The 13,946-nt window shown below is 62.7% G+C and overlaps 3 non-coding genes across 3 annotated transcripts; all 3 read right to left on the reverse strand.

Moving 5' to 3' along the window:
- Positions 1–3,000: 3,000 nt before the first annotated feature.
- LOC142868625 (5S ribosomal RNA) lies at positions 3,001–3,119 on the reverse strand. The gene has a single exon (XR_012917571.1). It is a non-coding gene; the product is annotated as a 5S ribosomal RNA (ribosomal RNA).
- Positions 3,120–6,858: 3,739 nt separating this feature from the next.
- On the reverse strand, positions 6,859–6,977 carry LOC142868626 (5S ribosomal RNA). The gene has a single exon (XR_012917572.1). It is a non-coding gene; the product is annotated as a 5S ribosomal RNA (ribosomal RNA).
- Positions 6,978–10,715: 3,738 nt separating this feature from the next.
- Positions 10,716–10,834, reverse strand: LOC142868627 (5S ribosomal RNA). The gene has a single exon (XR_012917573.1). It is a non-coding gene; the product is annotated as a 5S ribosomal RNA (ribosomal RNA).
- Between the last annotated feature and the right edge of the window lie 3,112 nt (positions 10,835–13,946).

The following is a 13,946-nucleotide window of genomic DNA, read 5'->3' on the forward strand; positions in this document are numbered from 1 at the left end:
AAAAATCGGCCATTAGATATTGGATTCCAGCTTCCTGGAGGTCATTTCACTAATGAGTGCACCGGAAAGAGTTTCCTAATCCATCTGTGAGGGTGGCAACTGAAAGAGAATTTGAAAGCTGACAGAATAGGCGAGGGAAGGCATAGGAGATTTCCACACCCAGCAAGGAAGACTTTCCCGAAATGGAAGAAAGAAACGAGCAAACAGAGACACCGGTAGCCCGCCCGGAAAAGAGTCTGCCCCTTAGAGAAAGCACCCTGACCAGGTTCACCCGTGGGTGGGTGGCGAGCTAGCGGCATTCAGAAGAGCGAGGCCCGCAGTCTGTGCGGAAGACACCTGCGCTCGGGTGTGTGTGGCGGCGCGATTCACAAGCAGCTCCAGATGTTAAACCAAGGAGAAGCCAGGGAGTTCCCAACGCCCCAGGTGTCCTCAGCCCACGACTGGCTGCTGTGGGAATGCGAAGCCCGGCTCCTTGTCTCAGAGCGGGGTTCCCAGGAGGATCAGGCTGAAGCTGGGACTCGGCCTCAAAGTGTCCCCTCGCATGGCCACCCCCTTCCCCTTCCTGCTCCTCTACTCCTGGTGCCCCTCCATCCAGGGGCCAGACCTTAAAGAGTCACCGCAAGAGAATCCTGGTCCCAAAGGAGCCTTCTGGGGGACCGGTGCTGAGAGAGGTTGTGGGCATGGCCCGCTGGGGCTCTGCCCGACCCAGGGCTGAGAGATGCCACCTCCCAGCTCTGGGTCCCTGCAGGAAGTGTTGGCAAGCACAGGGCCGGTCCTCCAAAGGCCCAGGTGCAGGGAGCCCAGGCCAAGCAGCCTGTGGAAGAGGCCACTTGCCGTGCCACCCCGGGAACAGGACTGCAGGCCCCGGCCCTTCCCACCTCCTCCTCCTCCTCCTCCTCCTCCTCCCCCCCGCCCCCCCCACAGGGCACAGGGCTCAGAGACACCTCAGACTCTTGCTACCCGAAGTGCAAAGGGCATCAGTTGCTCCTCCAACCCCCCCGCCCAGCAGACCACGTTGTCCAGCCAGCCCCCGGGCCTCCCTGGGGTGCCCAGCACAAAAGTGAAGACACCCACCGGACCCTCAATCTCAGTTTTCAGATGTTTTTGCCACTCTAAGGACCCGCAGGCCAGCTGGGCCTTCGGGCAGGACAGAGAGCCCCGGAATCCGACGTGGAGAGCTGCGTGTACGTCCCCATCAGGAGGCGGTCCCCACCTCCGCGGCTCTCCCCTTGCGGGGAGGGGCAGCCCAGCCGGCAGCCAGCCGCAGGGCCTCAGGGAAGACACCAGGCTGGGCCCCCGCGGCACAGCGGGGGCACGTCCCCCGCACTCACGCGACTTAGGGACGGCTGCTGGAGACTGCTGCGGCCACCCTGCTGCCGGGTTTCTGGAGGGCTTCCTGGAAGCAGCGTCCACACCAAGCCCTTGGAAGGCCCAGGCGACGGAGGAGCCGGTCAGGCAGGGGCCGAGGACGGTGAGAGGCCGGGCGGGGAGGAGCCGGTCAGGCGGGGGCCCAGGACAGTGACGGGCCTGGCCGGGGAGGAGTGCGTCAGGCAGGGGCAGTGGAGACGGGCTGGGTAAGGGTTAGGGTGACAGTTAGGGCACAATTCACAATCGCAAAGACGTGGAAGCGACCCGAGTGCCCATCCATCCAGGAGTGCATGAATAAAATGTGGCGCGTGGACACCACGGAGTGCCATTCGGCTGTGAGGAGCAGCGGTGAGAGGGCGCCTCTCGTGTTCTCCTGGCCAGAGCTGGAACCCGTTCCAGTAGGCCAGGTATCCCAAGAATGGACACACGAGCACCACGTGAGCGCGCTCACCAGCAAATTGGTACGAACGGATGGACGCCTAAGTGGACAGAGAGGAATCACCTTCATCGGGTGGGTGTCGGGCGTGTGGGGGGAGGGGAGGGGCATACACATCCATTAGGCATGGGGTGGGTGCGCACCGACTGGGGGATGGGCGCACTTGAAGCTCTGACCCGAGGGGGGAGGCTTGGAGAGGGCAAGGCACCCGACCTTAACATTGGTACCCCCACAATACGCTGGAACAACATGAGAGGTATATGAATAAGAACACAGGGGGGGGCGGGCGCGGTGGCTCACGCCTGTAATCCTAGCTCTCTGGGAGGCCGAGGCGGGCGGATTGCTCCAGGTCAGGAGTTCGAAACCAGCCTGAGCAAGAGCGAGACCCCGTCTCTACTAAAAATAGAAAGAAATTAATTGGCCAACTAATATATATAGAAAAACACAGCCGGGCGTGGTGGTGCATGCCTGTAGTCCCAACTACTCGGGAGGCTGAGGCAGCAGGATTGCTTGAGCCCGGAGATTGAGGTTGCTGTGAGCTAGGCTGACGCCATGGCACTCACTCTAGCCTGGGCAGCAAAACGAGACTCTGTCTCAAAAAAAAAAAAAAAAAGAACACAGGGGGGAGGGGGGCACGGGCAACACATGTCACCTGAATACTTGTACTCCCATCATCTGCTTGAAGAGAGAGAGAAAAGAAAATGCAATCATAGAGGTAAGAGACACTTTTTAAAAATAATGAATCCGAAGAGAAAAGTAAAAGGAGGCCTGTGGAGCAGGTCTGGGTGTGACTCCGGATCCCCCAACATCAGGTGCCACCACCAAAGATTCCTGCGTGTAGCCCATAGAACCCCAAAAGCAACGGGACGAGTTCTGGTCACATACTCCCTCCAAATGACATCCTGGCCTTCTTCTGGAACTCCCTCCCCTCTCAGACTCTCAAGGTTTCCTCCAGCGTGTCGGTTCCCACAGAGCAGACCTTTGGTCTGAGACCTGACAGTCCAGATGCCACGCATGCTGCCGCGTGGCGGCGGTGTCGCGGCTTGGGACAAGAGGAGGCCCCACGGTGCGGGCTGGGGCGCCAGGCACCGCGGGCGGGCGCTGAGGGTGGGGGTGACCCCCACCCCGGGCCGCCGCCGCGCTCCCAGAAAGGGGACACAACAAGAGGCAAAAAAAAAAAAAAAAAAAAAAGCAGCAGCCTGTGGCACCCGGTATTCCCAGGCGGTCTCCCATCCAAGTACTAACCAGGCCCGACCCTGCTTAGCTTCCGAGACCAGACGAGATCGGGGGCGTTCAGGGTGGTGTGGCCCTAGACGGCGGCGGAGGGCGCCCCTGCCCCGCTCAAGAAGCCGAGCCTCTCTGGGCTTCCCCGCCGCCGCCTCCCGCCCCAGGCCCCGCGCCGGGCCGGGCCGGTTGAGTTCTCCGGCCGGGTCCCGCGGGCTCCCAGGGACGGGGTGATGGGCGGGGCGGGGCGGGGGGCTGTCTCTGTATACACACACACACACACTCACACTCACTCACACTCACACAAGATGCGCCTCCACGGCTGGACTCGCCAAGGTGGAGCCCTCCCAGCCCCCCTCGTCTCCTCGCCCGGCCTCCTTCACCTACCCGCTGCCCACCCCCAGCGCGTCGCTGCCTGCCGCTGACTGCGCACGCGCGGGACGCTCGCCCTTTGACCCCAGCCAGGGGCCGCCCTCCCCCACAACCCCTTTCAGCTGCGCCCCCCCCCCTCGCCCTGTGGGTGGGCTGCCGCCTATTCCCCCGGGCCAGGGCTGGGGCACAGCCAGTGTATGGGGCGTCTCTCTCTGGGGATGTGTCCCATGGGTGGGGTGGGGTGGGGTGGCGTGGTTTGGGGGGCGCTGAAGAAATCAGTCCCCTCCATCTCCTACCTCTGGAAAACGCCCAAGCCCGTGGAGAACTGCCGGCACCGCTTCGTGGGGGCCGGGACCCTCCTCCGTGTCCTCCTGTGGCCCAGTCCAAGGGGCCTGGGCCTGGCCGGGGCTGCATTGGACCCCGACCACCCTGGCGTGTGGACTCGCTAAAAATCGGCCATTAGATATTGGATTCCAGCTTCCTGGAGGTCATTTCACTAATGAGTGCACCGGAAAGAGTTTCCTAATCCATCTGTGAGGGTGGCAACTGAAAGAGAATTTGAAAGCTGACAGAATAGGCGAGGGAAGGCATAGGAGATTTCCACACCCAGCAAGGAAGACTTTCCCGAAATGGAAGAAAGAAACGAGCAAACAGAGACACCGGTAGCCCGCCCGGAAAAGAGTCTGCCCCTTAGAGAAAGCACCCTGACCAGGTTCACCCGTGGGTGGGTGGCGAGCTAGCGGCGTTCAGAAGAGCGAGGCCCGCAGTCTGTGCGGAAGACACCTGCGCTCGGGTGTGTGTGGCGGCGCGATTCACAAGCAGCTCTAGACGTTAAACCAAGGAGAAGCCAGGGAGTTCCCAACGCCCCAGGTGTCCTCAGCCCACGACTGGCTGCTGTGGGAATGCGAAGCCCGGCTCCTTGTCTCAGAGCGGGGTTCCCAGGAGGATCAGGCTGAAGCTGGGACTCGGCCTCAAAGTGTCCCCTCGCATGGCCACCCCCTTCCCCTTCCTGCTCCTCTACTCCTGGTGCCCCTCCATCCAGGGGCCAGACCTTAAAGAGTCACCGCAAGAGAATCCTGGTCCCAAAGGAGCCTTCTGGGGGACCGGTGCTGAGAGAGGTTGTGGGCATGGCCCGCTGGGGCTCTGCCCGACCCAGGGCTGAGAGATGCCACCTCCCAGCTCTGGGTCCCTGCAGGAAGTGTTGGCAAGCACAGGGCCGGTCCTCCAAAGGCCCAGGTGCAGGGAGCCCAGGCCAAGCAGCCTGTGGAAGAGGCCACTTGCCGTGCCACCCCGGGAACAGGACTGCAGGCCCCGGCCCTTCCCACCTCCTCCTCCTCCTCCTCCTCCTCCTCCTCCCCCCCGCCCCCCCCCACAGGGCACAGGGCTCAGAGACTCTTGCTCAGACTCTTGCTACCCGAAGTGCAAAGGGCATCAGTTGCTCCTCCAACCCCCCCGCCCAGCAGACCACGTTGTCCAGCCAGCCCCCGGGCCTCCCTGGGGTGCCCAGCACAAAAGTGCAGACACCCACCGGACCCTCAATCTCAGTTTTCGGATGTTTTTGCCACTCTAAGGACCCGCAGGCCAGCTGGGCCTTCGGGCAGGACAGAGAGCCCCGGAATCCGACGTGGAGAGCTGCGTGTACGTCCCCATCAGGAGGCGGTCCCCACCTCCGCGGCTCTCCCCTTGCGGGGAGGGGCAGCCCAGCCGGCAGCCAGCCGCAGGGCCTCAGGGAAGACACCAGGCTGGGCCCCCGCGGCACAGCGGGGGCACGTCCCCCGCACTCACGCGACTTAGGGACGGCTGCTGGAGACTGCTGCGGCCACCCTGCTGCCGGGTTTCTGGAGGGCTTCCTGGAAGCAGCGTCCACACCAAGCCCTTGGAAGGCCCAGGCGACGGAGGAGCCGGTCAGGCAGGGGCCGAGGACGGTGAGAGGCCGGGCGGGGAGGAGCCGGTCAGGCGGGGGCCCAGGACAGTGACGGGCCTGGCCGGGGAGGAGTGCGTCAGGCAGGGGCAGTGGAGACGGGCTGGGTAAGGGTTAGGGTGACAGTTAGGGCACAATTCACAATCGCAAAGACGTGGAAGCGACCCGAGTGCCCATCCATCCAGGAGTGCATGAATAAAATGTGGCGCGTGGACACCACGGAGTGCCATTCGGCTGTGAGGAGCAGCGGTGAGAGGGCGCCTCTCGTGTTCTCCTGGCCAGAGCTGGAACCCGTTCCAGTAGGCCAGGTATCCCAAGAATGGACACACGAGCACCACGTGAGCGCGCTCACCAGCAAATTGGTACGAACGGATGGACGCCTAAGTGGACAGAGAGGAATCACCTTCATCGGGTGGGTGTCGGGCGTGTGGGGGGAGGGGAGGGGCATACACATCCATTAGGCATGGGGTGGGTGCGCACCGACTGGGGGATGGGCGCACTTGAAGCTCTGACCCGAGGGGGGAGGCTTGGAGAGGGCAAGGCACCCGACCTTAACATTGGTACCCCCACAATACGCTGGAACAACATGAGAGGTATATGAATAAGAACACAGGGGGGGGGCGGGCGCGGTGGCTCACGCCTGTAATCCTAGCTCTCTGGGAGGCCGAGGCGGGCGGATTGCTCCAGGTCAGGAGTTCGAAACCAGCCTGAGCAAGAGCGAGACCCCGTCTCTACTAAAAATAGAAAGAAATTAATTGGCCAACTAATATATATAGAAAAACACAGCCGGGCGTGGTGGTGCATGCCTGTAGTCCCAACTACTCGGGAGGCTGAGGCAGCAGGATTGCTTGAGCCCGGAGATTGAGGTTGCTGTGAGCTAGGCTGACGCCATGGCACTCACTCTAGCCTGGGCAGCAAAACGAGACTCTGTCTCAAAAAAAAAAAAAAAAAAGAACACAGGGGGGAGGGGGGCACGGGCAACACATGTCACCTGAATACTTGTACTCCCATCATCTGCTTGAAGAGAGAGAGAAAAGAAAATGCAATCATAGAGGTAAGAGACACTTTTTAAAAATAATGAATCCGAAGAGAAAAGTAAAAGGAGGCCTGTGGAGCAGGTCTGGGTGTGACTCCGGATCCCCCAACATCAGGTGCCACCACCAAAGATTCCTGCGTGTAGCCCATAGAACCCCAAAAGCAACGGGACGAGTTCTGGTCACATACTCCCTCCAAATGACATCCTGGCCTTCTTCTGGAACTCCCTCCCCTCTCAGACTCTCAAGGTTTCCTCCAGCGTGTCGGTTCCCACAGAGCAGACCTTTGGTCTGAGACCTGACAGTCCAGATGCCACGCATGCTGCCGCGTGGCGGCGGTGTCGCGGCTTGGGACAAGAGGAGGCCCCACGGTGCGGGCTGGGGCGCCAGGCACCGCGGGCGGGCGCTGAGGGTGGGGGTGACCCCCACCCCGGGCCGCCGCCGCGCTCCCAGAAAGGGGACACAACAAGAGGCAAAAAAAAAAAAAAAAAAAAAAAAGCAGCAGCCTGTGGCACCCGGTATTCCCAGGCGGTCTCCCATCCAAGTACTAACCAGGCCCGACCCTGCTTAGCTTCCGAGACCAGACGAGATCGGGGGCGTTCAGGGTGGTGTGGCCCTAGACGGCGGCGGAGGGCGCCCCTGCCCCGCTCAAGAAGCCGAGCCTCTCTGGGCTTCCCCGCCGCCGCCTCCCGCCCCAGGCCCCGCGCCGGGCCGGGCCGGTTGAGTTCTCCGGCCGGGTCCCGCGGGCTCCCAGGGACGGGGTGATGGGCGGGGCGGGGCGGGGGGCTGTCTCTGTATACACACACACACACACTCACACTCACTCACACTCACACAAGATGCGCCTCCACGGCTGGACTCGCCAAGGTGGAGCCCTCCCAGCCCCCCTCGTCTCCTCGCCCGGCCTCCTTCACCTACCCGCTGCCCACCCCCAGCGCGTCGCTGCCTGCCGCTGACTGCGCACGCGCGGGACGCTCGCCCTTTGACCCCAGCCAGGGGCCGCCCTCCCCCACAACCCCTTTCAGCTGCGCCCCCCCCCCTCGCCCTGTGGGTGGGCTGCCGCCTATTCCCCCGGGCCAGGGCTGGGGCACAGCCAGTGTATGGGGCGTCTCTCTCTGGGGATGTGTCCCATGGGTGGGGTGGGGTGGGGTGGCGTGGTTTGGGGGGCGCTGAAGAAATCAGTCCCCTCCATCTCCTACCTCTGGAAAACGCCCAAGCCCGTGGAGAACTGCCGGCACCGCTTCGTGGGGGCCGGGACCCTCCTCCGTGTCCTCCTGTGGCCCAGTCCAAGGGGCCTGGGCCTGGCCGGGGCTGCATTGGACCCCGACCACCCTGGCGTGTGGACTCGCTAAAAATCGGCCATTAGATATTGGATTCCAGCTTCCTGGAGGTCATTTCACTAATGAGTGCACCGGAAAGAGTTTCCTAATCCATCTGTGAGGGTGGCAACTGAAAGAGAATTTGAAAGCTGACAGAATAGGCGAGGGAAGGCATAGGAGATTTCCACACCCAGCAAGGAAGACTTTCCCGAAATGGAAGAAAGAAACGAGCAAACAGAGACACCGGTAGCCCGCCCGGAAAAGAGTCTGCCCCTTAGAGAAAGCACCCTGACCAGGTTCACCCGTGGGTGGGTGGCGAGCTAGCGGCGTTCAGAAGAGCGAGGCCCGCAGTCTGTGCGGAAGACACCTGCGCTCGGGTGTGTGTGGCGGCGCGATTCACAAGCAGCTCTAGACGTTAAACCAAGGAGAAGCCAGGGAGTTCCCAACGCCCCAGGTGTCCTCAGCCCACGACTGGCTGCTGTGGGAATGCGAAGCCCGGCTCCTTGTCTCAGAGCGGGGTTCCCAGGAGGATCAGGCTGAAGCTGGGACTCGGCCTCAAAGTGTCCCCTCGCATGGCCACCCCCTTCCCCTTCCTGCTCCTCTACTCCTGGTGCCCCTCCATCCAGGGGCCAGACCTTAAAGAGTCACCGCAAGAGAATCCTGGTCCCAAAGGAGCCTTCTGGGGGACCGGTGCTGAGAGAGGTTGTGGGCATGGCCCGCTGGGGCTCTGCCCGACCCAGGGCTGAGAGATGCCACCTCCCAGCTCTGGGTCCCTGCAGGAAGTGTTGGCAAGCACAGGGCCGGTCCTCCAAAGGCCCAGGTGCAGGGAGCCCAGGCCAAGCAGCCTGTGGAAGAGGCCACTTGCCGTGCCACCCCGGGAACAGGACTGCAGGCCCCGGCCCTTCCCACCTCCTCCTCCTCCTCCTCCTCCTCCTCCTCCCCCCCGCCCCCCCCCACAGGGCACAGGGCTCAGAGACTCTTGCTCAGACTCTTGCTACCCGAAGTGCAAAGGGCATCAGTTGCTCCTCCAACCCCCCCGCCCAGCAGACCACGTTGTCCAGCCAGCCCCCGGGCCTCCCTGGGGTGCCCAGCACAAAAGTGCAGACACCCACCGGACCCTCAATCTCAGTTTTCGGATGTTTTTGCCACTCTAAGGACCCGCAGGCCAGCTGGGCCTTCGGGCAGGACAGAGAGCCCCGGAATCCGACGTGGAGAGCTGCGTGTACGTCCCCATCAGGAGGCGGTCCCCACCTCCGCGGCTCTCCCCTTGCGGGGAGGGGCAGCCCAGCCGGCAGCCAGCCGCAGGGCCTCAGGGAAGACACCAGGCTGGGCCCCCGCGGCACAGCGGGGGCACGTCCCCCGCACTCACGCGACTTAGGGACGGCTGCTGGAGACTGCTGCGGCCACCCTGCTGCCGGGTTTCTGGAGGGCTTCCTGGAAGCAGCGTCCACACCAAGCCCTTGGAAGGCCCAGGCGACGGAGGAGCCGGTCAGGCAGGGGCCGAGGACGGTGAGAGGCCGGGCGGGGAGGAGCCGGTCAGGCGGGGGCCCAGGACAGTGACGGGCCTGGCCGGGGAGGAGTGCGTCAGGCAGGGGCAGTGGAGACGGGCTGGGTAAGGGTTAGGGTGACAGTTAGGGCACAATTCACAATCGCAAAGACGTGGAAGCGACCCGAGTGCCCATCCATCCAGGAGTGCATGAATAAAATGTGGCGCGTGGACACCACGGAGTGCCATTCGGCTGTGAGGAGCAGCGGTGAGAGGGCGCCTCTCGTGTTCTCCTGGCCAGAGCTGGAACCCGTTCCAGTAGGCCAGGTATCCCAAGAATGGACACACGAGCACCACGTGAGCGCGCTCACCAGCAAATTGGTACGAACGGATGGACGCCTAAGTGGACAGAGAGGAATCACCTTCATCGGGTGGGTGTCGGGCGTGTGGGGGGAGGGGAGGGGCATACACATCCATTAGGCATGGGGTGGGTGCGCACCGACTGGGGGATGGGCGCACTTGAAGCTCTGACCCGAGGGGGGAGGCTTGGAGAGGGCAAGGCACCCGACCTTAACATTGGTACCCCCACAATACGCTGGAACAACATGAGAGGTATATCAATAAGAACACAGGGGGGGGGCGGGCGCGGTGGCTCACGCCTGTAATCCTAGCTCTCTGGGAGGCCGAGGCGGGCGGATTGCTCCAGGTCAGGAGTTCGAAACCAGCCTGAGCAAGAGCGAGACCCCGTCTCTACTAAAAATAGAAAGAAATTAATTGGCCAACTAATATATATAGAAAAACACAGCCGGGCGTGGTGGTGCATGCCTGTAGTCCCAACTACTCGGGAGGCTGAGGCAGCAGGATTGCTTGAGCCCGGAGATTGAGGTTGCTGTGAGCTAGGCTGACGCCATGGCACTCACTCTAGCCTGGGCAGCAAAACGAGACTCTGTCTCAAAAAAAAAAAAAAAAAAGAACACAGGGGGGAGGGGGGCACGGGCAACACATGTCACCTGAATACTTGTACTCCCATCATCTGCTTGAAGAGAGAGAGAAAAGAAAATGCAATCATAGAGGTAAGAGACACTTTTTAAAAATAATGAATCCGAAGAGAAAAGTAAAAGGAGGCCTGTGGAGCAGGTCTGGGTGTGACTCCGGATCCCCCAACATCAGGTGCCACCACCAAAGATTCCTGCGTGTAGCCCATAGAACCCCAAAAGCAACGGGACGAGTTCTGGTCACATACTCCCTCCAAATGACATCCTGGCCTTCTTCTGGAACTCCCTCCCCTCTCAGACTCTCAAGGTTTCCTCCAGCGTGTCGGTTCCCACAGAGCAGACCTTTGGTCTGAGACCTGACAGTCCAGATGCCACGCATGCTGCCGCGTGGCGGCGGTGTCGCGGCTTGGGACAAGAGGAGGCCCCACGGTGCGGGCTGGGGCGCCAGGCACCGCGGGCGGGCGCTGAGGGTGGGGGTGACCCCCACCCCGGGCCGCCGCCGCGCTCCCAGAAAGGGGACACAACAAGAGGCAAAAAAAAAAAAAAAAAAAAAAAGCAGCAGCCTGTGGCACCCGGTATTCCCAGGCGGTCTCCCATCCAAGTACTAACCAGGCCCGACCCTGCTTAGCTTCCGAGACCAGACGAGATCGGGGGCGTTCAGGGTGGTGTGGCCCTAGACGGCGGCGGAGGGCGCCCCTGCCCCGCTCAAGAAGCCGAGCCTCTCTGGGCTTCCCCGCCGCCGCCTCCCGCCCCAGGCCCCGCGCCGGGCCGGGCCGGTTGAGTTCTCCGGCCGGGTCCCGCGGGCTCCCAGGGACGGGGTGATGGGCGGGGCGGGGCGGGGGGCTGTCTCTGTATACACACACACACACACTCACACTCACTCACACTCACACAAGATGCGCCTCCACGGCTGGACTCGCCAAGGTGGAGCCCTCCCAGCCCCCCTCGTCTCCTCGCCCGGCCTCCTTCACCTACCCGCTGCCCACCCCCAGCGCGTCGCTGCCTGCCGCTGACTGCGCACGCGCGGGACGCTCGCCCTTTGACCCCAGCCAGGGGCCGCCCTCCCCCACAACCCCTTTCAGCTGCGCCCCCCCCCCTCGCCCTGTGGGTGGGCTGCCGCCTATTCCCCCGGGCCAGGGCTGGGGCACAGCCAGTGTATGGGGCGTCTCTCTCTGGGGATGTGTCCCATGGGTGGGGTGGGGTGGGGTGGCGTGGTTTGGGGGGCGCTGAAGAAATCAGTCCCCTCCATCTCCTACCTCTGGAAAACGCCCAAGCCCGTGGAGAACTGCCGGCACCGCTTCGTGGGGGCCGGGACCCTCCTCCGTGTCCTCCTGTGGCCCAGTCCAAGGGGCCTGGGCCTGGCCGGGGCTGCATTGGACCCCGACCACCCTGGCGTGTGGACTCGCTAAAAATCGGCCATTAGATATTGGATTCCAGCTTCCTGGAGGTCATTTCACTAATGAGTGCACCGGAAAGAGTTTCCTAATCCATCTGTGAGGGTGGCAACTGAAAGAGAATTTGAAAGCTGACAGAATAGGCGAGGGAAGGCATAGGAGATTTCCACACCCAGCAAGGAAGACTTTCCCGAAATGGAAGAAAGAAACGAGCAAACAGAGACACCGGTAGCCCGCCCGGAAAAGAGTCTGCCCCTTAGAGAAAGCACCCTGACCAGGTTCACCCGTGGGTGGGTGGCGAGCTAGCGGCGTTCAGAAGAGCGAGGCCCGCAGTCTGTGCGGAAGACACCTGCGCTCGGGTGTGTGTGGCGGCGCGATTCACAAGCAGCTCTAGACGTTAAACCAAGGAGAAGCCAGGGAGTTCCCAACGCCCCAGGTGTCCTCAGCCCACGACTGGCTGCTGTGGGAATGCGAAGCCCGGCTCCTTGTCTCAGAGCGGGGTTCCCAGGAGGATCAGGCTGAAGCTGGGACTCGGCCTCAAAGTGTCCCCTCGCATGGCCACCCCCTTCCCCTTCCTGCTCCTCTACTCCTGGTGCCCCTCCATCCAGGGGCCAGACCTTAAAGAGTCACCGCAAGAGAATCCTGGTCCCAAAGGAGCCTTCTGGGGGACCGGTGCTGAGAGAGGTTGTGGGCATGGCCCGCTGGGGCTCTGCCCGACCCAGGGCTGAGAGATGCCACCTCCCAGCTCTGGGTCCCTGCAGGAAGTGTTGGCAAGCACAGGGCCGGTCCTCCAAAGGCCCAGGTGCAGGGAGCCCAGGCCAAGCAGCCTGTGGAAGAGGCCACTTGCCGTGCCACCCCGGGAACAGGACTGCAGGCCCCGGCCCTTCCCACCTCCTCCTCCTCCTCCTCCTCCTCCTCCTCCCCCCCGCCCCCCCCCACAGGGCACAGGGCTCAGAGACTCTTGCTCAGACTCTTGCTACCCGAAGTGCAAAGGGCATCAGTTGCTCCTCCAACCCCCCCGCCCAGCAGACCACGTTGTCCAGCCAGCCCCCGGGCCTCCCTGGGGTGCCCAGCACAAAAGTGCAGACACCCACCGGACCCTCAATCTCAGTTTTCGGATGTTTTTGCCACTCTAAGGACCCGCAGGCCAGCTGGGCCTTCGGGCAGGACAGAGAGCCCCGGAATCCGACGTGGAGAGCTGCGTGTACGTCCCCATCAGGAGGCGGTCCCCACCTCCGCGGCTCTCCCCTTGCGGGGAGGGGCAGCCCAGCCGGCAGCCAGCCGCAGGGCCTCAGGGAAGACACCAGGCTGGGCCCCCGCGGCACAGCGGGGGCACGTCCCCCGCACTCACGCGACTTAGGGACGGCTGCTGGAGACTGCTGCGGCCACCCTGCTGCCGGGTTTCTGGAGGGCTTCCTGGAAGCAGCGTCCACACCAAGCCCTTGGAAGGCCCAGGCGACGGAGGAGCCGGTCAGGCAGGGGCCGAGGACGGTGAGAGGCCGGGCGGGGAGGAGCCGGTCAGGCGGGGGCCCAGGACAGTGACGGGCCTGGCCGGGGAGGAGTGCGTCAGGCAGGGGCAGTGGAGACGGGCTGGGTAAGGGTTAGGGTGACAGTTAGGGCACAATTCACAATCGCAAAGACGTGGAAGCGACCCGAGTGCCCATCCATCCAGGAGTGCATGAATAAAATGTGGCGCGTGGACACCACGGAGTGCCATTCGGCTGTGAGGAGCAGCGGTGAGAGGGCGCCTCTCGTGTTCTCCTGGCCAGAGCTGGAACCCGTTCCAGTAGGCCAGGTATCCCAAGAATGGACACACGAGCACCACGTGAGCGCGCTCACCAGCAAATTGGTACGAACGGATGGACGCCTAAGTGGACAGAGAGGAATCACCTTCATCGGGTGGGTGTCGGGCGTGTGGGGGGAGGGGAGGGGCATACACATCCATTAGGCATGGGGTGGGTGCGCACCGACTGGGGGATGGGCGCACTTGAAGCTCTGACCCGAGGGGGGAGGCTTGGAGAGGGCAAGGCACCCGACCTTAACATTGGTACCCCCACAATACGCTGGAACAACATGAGAGGTATATGAATAAGAACACAGGGGGGGGGCGGGCGCGGTGGCTCACGCCTGTAATCCTAGCTCTCTGGGAGGCCGAGGCGGGCGGATTGCTCCAGGTCAGGAGTTCGAAACCAGCCTGAGCAAGAGCGAGACCCCGTCTCTACTAAAAATAGAAAGAAATTAATTGGCCAACTAATATATATAGAAAAACACAGCCGGGCGTGGTGGTGCATGCCTGTAGTCCCAACTACTCGGGAGGCTGAGGCAGCAGGATTGCTTGAGCCCGGAGATTGAGGTTGCTGTGAGCTAGGCTGACGCCATGGCACTCACTCTAGCCTG

Source organism: Microcebus murinus, unplaced genomic scaffold (assembly GCF_040939455.1).
Source record: "Microcebus murinus isolate Inina unplaced genomic scaffold, M.murinus_Inina_mat1.0 scaf035_hap2_Mmur4.0, whole genome shotgun sequence".
Taxonomy (NCBI): Eukaryota; Metazoa; Chordata; class Mammalia; order Primates; family Cheirogaleidae; genus Microcebus; species Microcebus murinus.